The 6,000-nt window shown below is 43.0% G+C and overlaps 1 protein-coding gene across 6 annotated transcripts in view; it reads left to right on the top strand.

Annotated features, from left to right (window-relative positions):
- The window catches only part of FRS2 (fibroblast growth factor receptor substrate 2), a 112,859-nt gene that overhangs the window by 15,938 nt on the left and 90,921 nt on the right, over positions 1–6,000 (top strand). The gene's annotated exons all lie outside the window — the stretch shown is intronic.

Below are 6,000 nucleotides of genomic sequence, written 5' to 3'. Positions count from 1 at the left end.
TCTTCGTATTTCACATCTGTGACCTGACTCTTGCGATCCTCTAGTCTGCTGTTGGATCTCTGTATAATATTCTTTATTTCTTGCAGTGTATGCTTAATTTCTAGATGGTCCTTTTTCATATCCTTGAGGGTCTCACTAGATTTATTTAAAAACTCACCAAGTTTATCGGCGGTTTCTAGAAAATTCTTGAAAAACCTTATAACCGTGGTTTTGAACTCTATATCCAGGAGTTTGCTTTCCTTCATTTCTGTCATTTGTGACCTCTTTCTTTGTCTCCGCATTTTGGCTGCTTCCCCGTGTTGATAGAGTGGCTTTCTGTGCTAGGTGTCCTATAGGGCCCAGTGGCTCAGCCTCCCTAATTACCTGAGGTAGACACTCTTGGTGCACCCCTTTGTGGGCTTTGTGCACAATCTTGTTGTAGTTAAGCCTTGATTGTTATAGGTATCACTAGGAGGAAATGACCTCCAGGCCAATTGGCTATGAGAATCAGCTGTGTCTACGGTGGGAGAATTTATGTGCTGGAGACACCGTTATGGGGCAAGACTTGCTTCAGTGGGGCTTTGGCGCTCACTGAGTCTGCCCCCTGAGTGTGTCCCTTATGGATCTAAGGAGTTGTAATCTGGATGGTCCCACTCTGACCACTGGGTACACTGGCTCTTGGATCTCTAAGGAGGTGCTAATTTAGCCTCTGCCTGAGGCTACCCAGCAGGAGCTACAAAGAGATCTGCAGATTCCTCTTCTTTGTTTGGGGTTTGGAGGTGCCCAGATGAGGCCCAGCTGTGAAGCAATGCAAACTGCTGTGGGGCCTTGGGCCTTCTTTTGGAAGTTCTGGGTCTCTCTGACCCAGCTGCAGTTTGTTAGGTAATTTTAGATTGCAAAGGGCCAGGCCATTCATATGCAAAAGCCTCTGTGCACAGTTTGTGTGGGGCGGGGTCTCAGGGAATCAACAGGGCGGAGCAAACAGTTATGGCTGATCCTCAGTTCTGCCCTAAGAGGCCCCGGGTCTCAGTGTTCCTCTGTATTCGCTGCAAGCACCTCTCAGAGAAAGCCGCCCTCGAGTTCCAACCGATGCCAGACAGTCCAGTTTCTCCCCGTATGAGTCTGGGTCCCCAGAGACTCGCCTGGAACTGGAGTTCAGAGCCGTCGGGAGCTTGTGTCTCCCTCCCAATTGAAAAAGACAACTGTGTTCTCAGTTGCCGGCCCTTTCCGCGCACGCCTCCGTACCTCTGCACTTTACTTCCGCACCTCCTCTGAGTCTCACTGTGCTTTTCTCTTTCCTTCTAGTTGTAGAATTTCCACTCAGCCAGCCTTCCTGTGGTTCTGGATGATGTCCATTTTGTATTTTTGAAGTGGTTGTGCGAGGCAGCAATTTCATGTGTTTACCTATGCTGCCATCTTGGTTTCTCTCTCATTCAGTTTTCTTGTGTTCTTGTCAGCTCATGCTGACATGTTAATGCACTAGTGTGATGTTTCCTTGTAGTTGAGTATAACCCTGAATGACTACTCACCTGGGGCTCTAAGGCGTATTGGCTATCTTTACTTTTTTGATGGCCACTACAGAAGTTATATGGCTAATAATCTATGGAGTATAAATAATGTAGATGAATACAAAAATGACAGACTGACAGCGTGCAACATTTACTTTCCTATATGTATTCTTAGAGCAGTAGACCATCAGAGTAATAACAAAATTTTTAAAGTAAAACAGAAATTTTTAATTGAATATTACTAAGTGCCAGGCACTATGCTTAAGTACTTTGTTTAGTCTTTATACTAGTAATATTACTTTAAATTTTTGCAGTAGCTACATATAAAGATCTCGTATGTGATGTTGAGTAGGTAGTTGAAAAGTTGGTTAGCAAGGAATCATAAATAAGATACGTATTTTTAACTTTAACATGGATATACATTCTTTCACCGTTTCCCCCCTATAGAATTAAGGTTTTTCTTTGTGGATAGGTCCTTTGGCTAGAGTTCTGGATTGTCTTTTTAGCAGAATCCATACCCGTGAGGCATTATCTGTTAATTATCTTAATAGCATCTCTTATAGAAGAGAGAATTAAAAAGCACTTTTAGTGTGTTAAAAAAATCCTTCTACAGTTTTATGCTTTTTCTTTATTCTTTTAAAGCTTTTACATACACCTAATTTCATAACTTTTTAAAAATAATTAGCCTTTGAATCTTTGAACTTTTCAACAGAATTTCAGAGAAACAATCCCTTTCACACTCATACTTCATTAGTTTACATAATCTTAAATTACATAATTACAATAACAAGTCCAGTTGGCATAAACTGGTTTGGGAACAAACAGCTGGCTCTTGTTAACCGTCCGGCTCATTTGGTGAGATCAAAAGGGTGGGGATATATTAAGAAAGTGGTCTACTTAGAAGATTACCAGGTGCAAATGATCAGCCTATGGTAGGCATCAGGGAGTGATTTATTGAGGGATTGAAGAACTGTATTTCTATAAGTTGATAAAGTAGAAGTCTGTTAAAAGAGTTTCTACTAAATTATTTTTCTTATTTCCATGTTTTAGATGAGAATGCTAAGGCTTCAGAAAGTTAAGTCATATTCCAAAGGTCAGGCAGATAATAGGTGATGGAGCCCAGGATTTGTATCCGGATTTGTAGAGGTTCACATGTAGTATGTCCCCTTACCTGCTGTGCAGGTGCTAGATACCTAGATGCCAGCTGATTTACCCAGTCATTCAGTATTCTTGAGTGATCTTCAGGTCATGTTTGGGGTAGTGTTGTTCTTGCTGTTATCTCACATCTTGGATCCTAGTTTCATTTTACTCCTTAGTGTTTCTTTCGCACTAATGCTGTGTAAAAATGAGGGTGCATTCCAAGGTGAAAATTAGGCTTACAATTTTTTTTATTTTTGTTGGATATGTATAGGTGAGAACTGTGGCTAAAATCTTGCAGATCTTGCAGAATTGTAACTGCTGAGGTAATTGTGAAATAAAAGAGTGTAAGGAGGAAAAATGGAGTTGGAGAACACAGACATAAATTCATCCTTCTGTTAAATTTCCTTCATAGTTTGGGATCTGATCAGTCATCTTTATCCTTTGTAATTACTTGTTATTTTAAAAAAAGATTTTAAATTGATTTTTAGAGAGAAAAGAAGGGAGAGGGATAGAGTGAAACATTGATCAGCTGCCTCCTGCAAGCCCCTTACTGGGGATTGAGTCTGCAACCTGGGCATGTGCCCTGACCGGGAATCAAACAAGCAACCTTATGGTGCACGGACAACCCCCAACCAACCGAGTCACACCAGCCAGGGCACTTGCTATTTCTTAAAACATCAATTGAGCCTTTATAATTTAAAGAAAAGGATAATCCTATATAATAAAAGCCTAATATGATAAGTGTCTGGTCCTCCGGTCGGCCATTCAACCAATCAAAGCATAATATGCTAATGATATGCTAAGGCTGCTCAACTGCTCGCTATGACATGCACTGACCACCAGGGGACAGACAGTCGACCGGTTGACCAGTCACTATGACGTGCATTGACCACCAGGAGGCAGACGCTCTGACCAGTAGGTTAGCTTGCTGCTGGGGTCTGGCCAATCGGGACTGAGCGAGATGGACTGGACACGCCCTGGAGCCCACCTGCGGTCCCTCCCTGGCTGGCCAACCTCCTGCGTCCCTCCCTGGCCTTGATTGTGCACCGGTGGGGTTCCTCGGCCTGGCCTGCACCCTCTTGCAATCCGGAACCCCTAAGGCAGCGGTTCTCAACCTGTGGGTCGTGACTATCGGAAAACACATATAGCATATCAAATATTTACATTACGATTCATAACAGTAGCAAAATTACAGTTATGAAGTAGCAACGAAAATAATTTTATGGTTGGGGGTCACCACAACATGAGGAACTGTATTAAAGGGTCGCGGCATGAGGAAGGTTGAGAACCACTGGGTTAGAGTGTCAGCCTGTGCACCAGAGGATCGCAGGTTCGATTCCCAGTCAAGGGCACTGCACTCATCTGCACAGTATTTAGCACCACAGAAAGGCAATGGGGTGGATGTCCAGAGGGATGTCGGAGAGCCAGTTTCAGCCTGACGGCAGAATGACCCGTCGCTGTGATGCACTGACCACCAGGGGGCAGACACTCAATGCAGGAGCTGCCCCCTGGTGGTCAGTGCGCTCCCACGGGTGAGCAGCCTCAAGCCAGAAACTGGGCTCACAGCTGGCTCGAGCAGTGGTGGTGGTGGGAGCCTCTCCTGCCTCCGTGGCAGTTGGACATCCCCTAGGGCTCCCGGATTGCCAGAGGGCGCAGGCCGGGCTAAGGCCTCCCCCCCCCCCCATGCACGAATTTTGTGCACCAGGCCTCTAGTATATATATTTATAATTCATGTGTCTTTCTGTTTGAACCCAGCATGAACCTTATCCTGATAAACATTTTGTCAATATGTAGAGTCTGGTATGTATATTTAGTTTGCATTTTGCTTTTTTAGAATCTTTAGAAAAACTATACTATTTCCACTACTTTTCATGTTTTATATATTTTTTAATATTTTATATTTTTATTGATTTCAGAGAGGAAGGGAGAGGGAGAGAGAGATAGAAACATTAATGATGAGAGAACATTGATTGGCTGCCTCCTGCATGCCTCCTACTCGGGATCCAGCCCGCAACCCTGGGCATGTGTTCTGACCAGGAATCAAACCTGGGATCCTTCAGTCTGCAGGCCGACGCTCTATCCACTGAGCCAAACCGGTTAGGGCTCCAATCACTTTTTTGAGTTTTAATAACTGAGGGACAACTTTGTTTTCAGTCTTACTTGGAATTTAAGAGAGAAAGAGAAAAATTCTGTTAGAAAAATGGTATCTTAAAAGTTTGTTCTGTCCCAGCTGTGTGACTCGGTTGGAATGTCATCCCATACAGCAAAAACGTTCTGTGGTCAATTTCGTGTCAGGGCACATACCTGGGTTGCCGGTTTGATCCCTGGTCAAGGTATGTGCAGGAAACAGCTGATGGATGTTTCTTATATTGACCTCCCTCCCTCCCTTAAATCAATTAAAGAATACAGTCAGCTCTGCTATAACACTTGTTTAAAAAAAGGCTTGTATTTTTTTGGCGTTTGAAACTTACTGCCCGTGACTTTGTCTCCACCCGCCCCCACCCCCCTTGTTTTGAACTGCATTTTGGGTTCAAATGATTTTAGGACTTCTTAGGTCTTTACAAAATATTTCTGGTGCATGTAGCCATTGAGATCTAGACCCTAACCAGAAAATCCAGCCAGATACTTTTTTCCTTTAGACAAAGCATGGTTTTTAGAGTGCTGACAAAATTATATTGCATCCAATTTTATTTCTATAATAAAGGTTGCTTGGGTAAGATAAATTCTTCATCTATTTTTTACCTATTATACTCTGTTTCAATTGATATAAAGTTGCCATAGTTGTACCTCTCTGCACTAAGGAGGAAATGAGTCCCCTACCCTAGTATATTGGTTATTGGTAACCTCTAGTAGCTTAGATTCTCAGTTTTAATGAACATTGCCTGCAGATGAGTATAGTAGAACTATGTATGCATGATGCATCAGAGGCTTGGAGTAAATGGTCTAAATTCTTTACCAAATTTTTAACAAAAGGGTAATAATGTATACATGCCCCCAAATTTAAAGGTACAGAAAGGTTTATTGTAAAAAGCAAGTCTCTTTTCATTACCTCTCTATTAGGTCCCCTCCCCTGGGGCAGTTGCTATTTGTAGCAAGTCTTCTTCCTACATTTACAACCTTATCCACTCTTTTTATTGGTTGAATAGTATCCATTGTATTTAATGTACTATAAATTAAGCTTGTTTCTTATCTTTTGCTTTTATAAATAACTAGTGGCCCGATGAACAGATGAACAAAATTCGCGCATGGGTAGGGTTCCTAGGCTTGGCCTGCGCGAACAGGGCCAATCTATGGTGCGACAGGCGGGATGATCGGGGCCCCCCACTGGCACTTGCCTTGGCTGGCCTGGAGCCTGCGGGGTGGGGGCAGATCC

Source organism: Myotis lucifugus, unplaced genomic scaffold (genome assembly GCF_000147115.1).
Source record: "Myotis lucifugus unplaced genomic scaffold, Myoluc2.0 scaffold_156, whole genome shotgun sequence".
Lineage (NCBI taxonomy): Eukaryota > Metazoa > Chordata > Mammalia > Chiroptera > Vespertilionidae > Myotis > Myotis lucifugus.
Note: the sequence above shows the minus strand (reverse complement) of the source record. Positions and strands in the feature narration are given on the sequence as shown.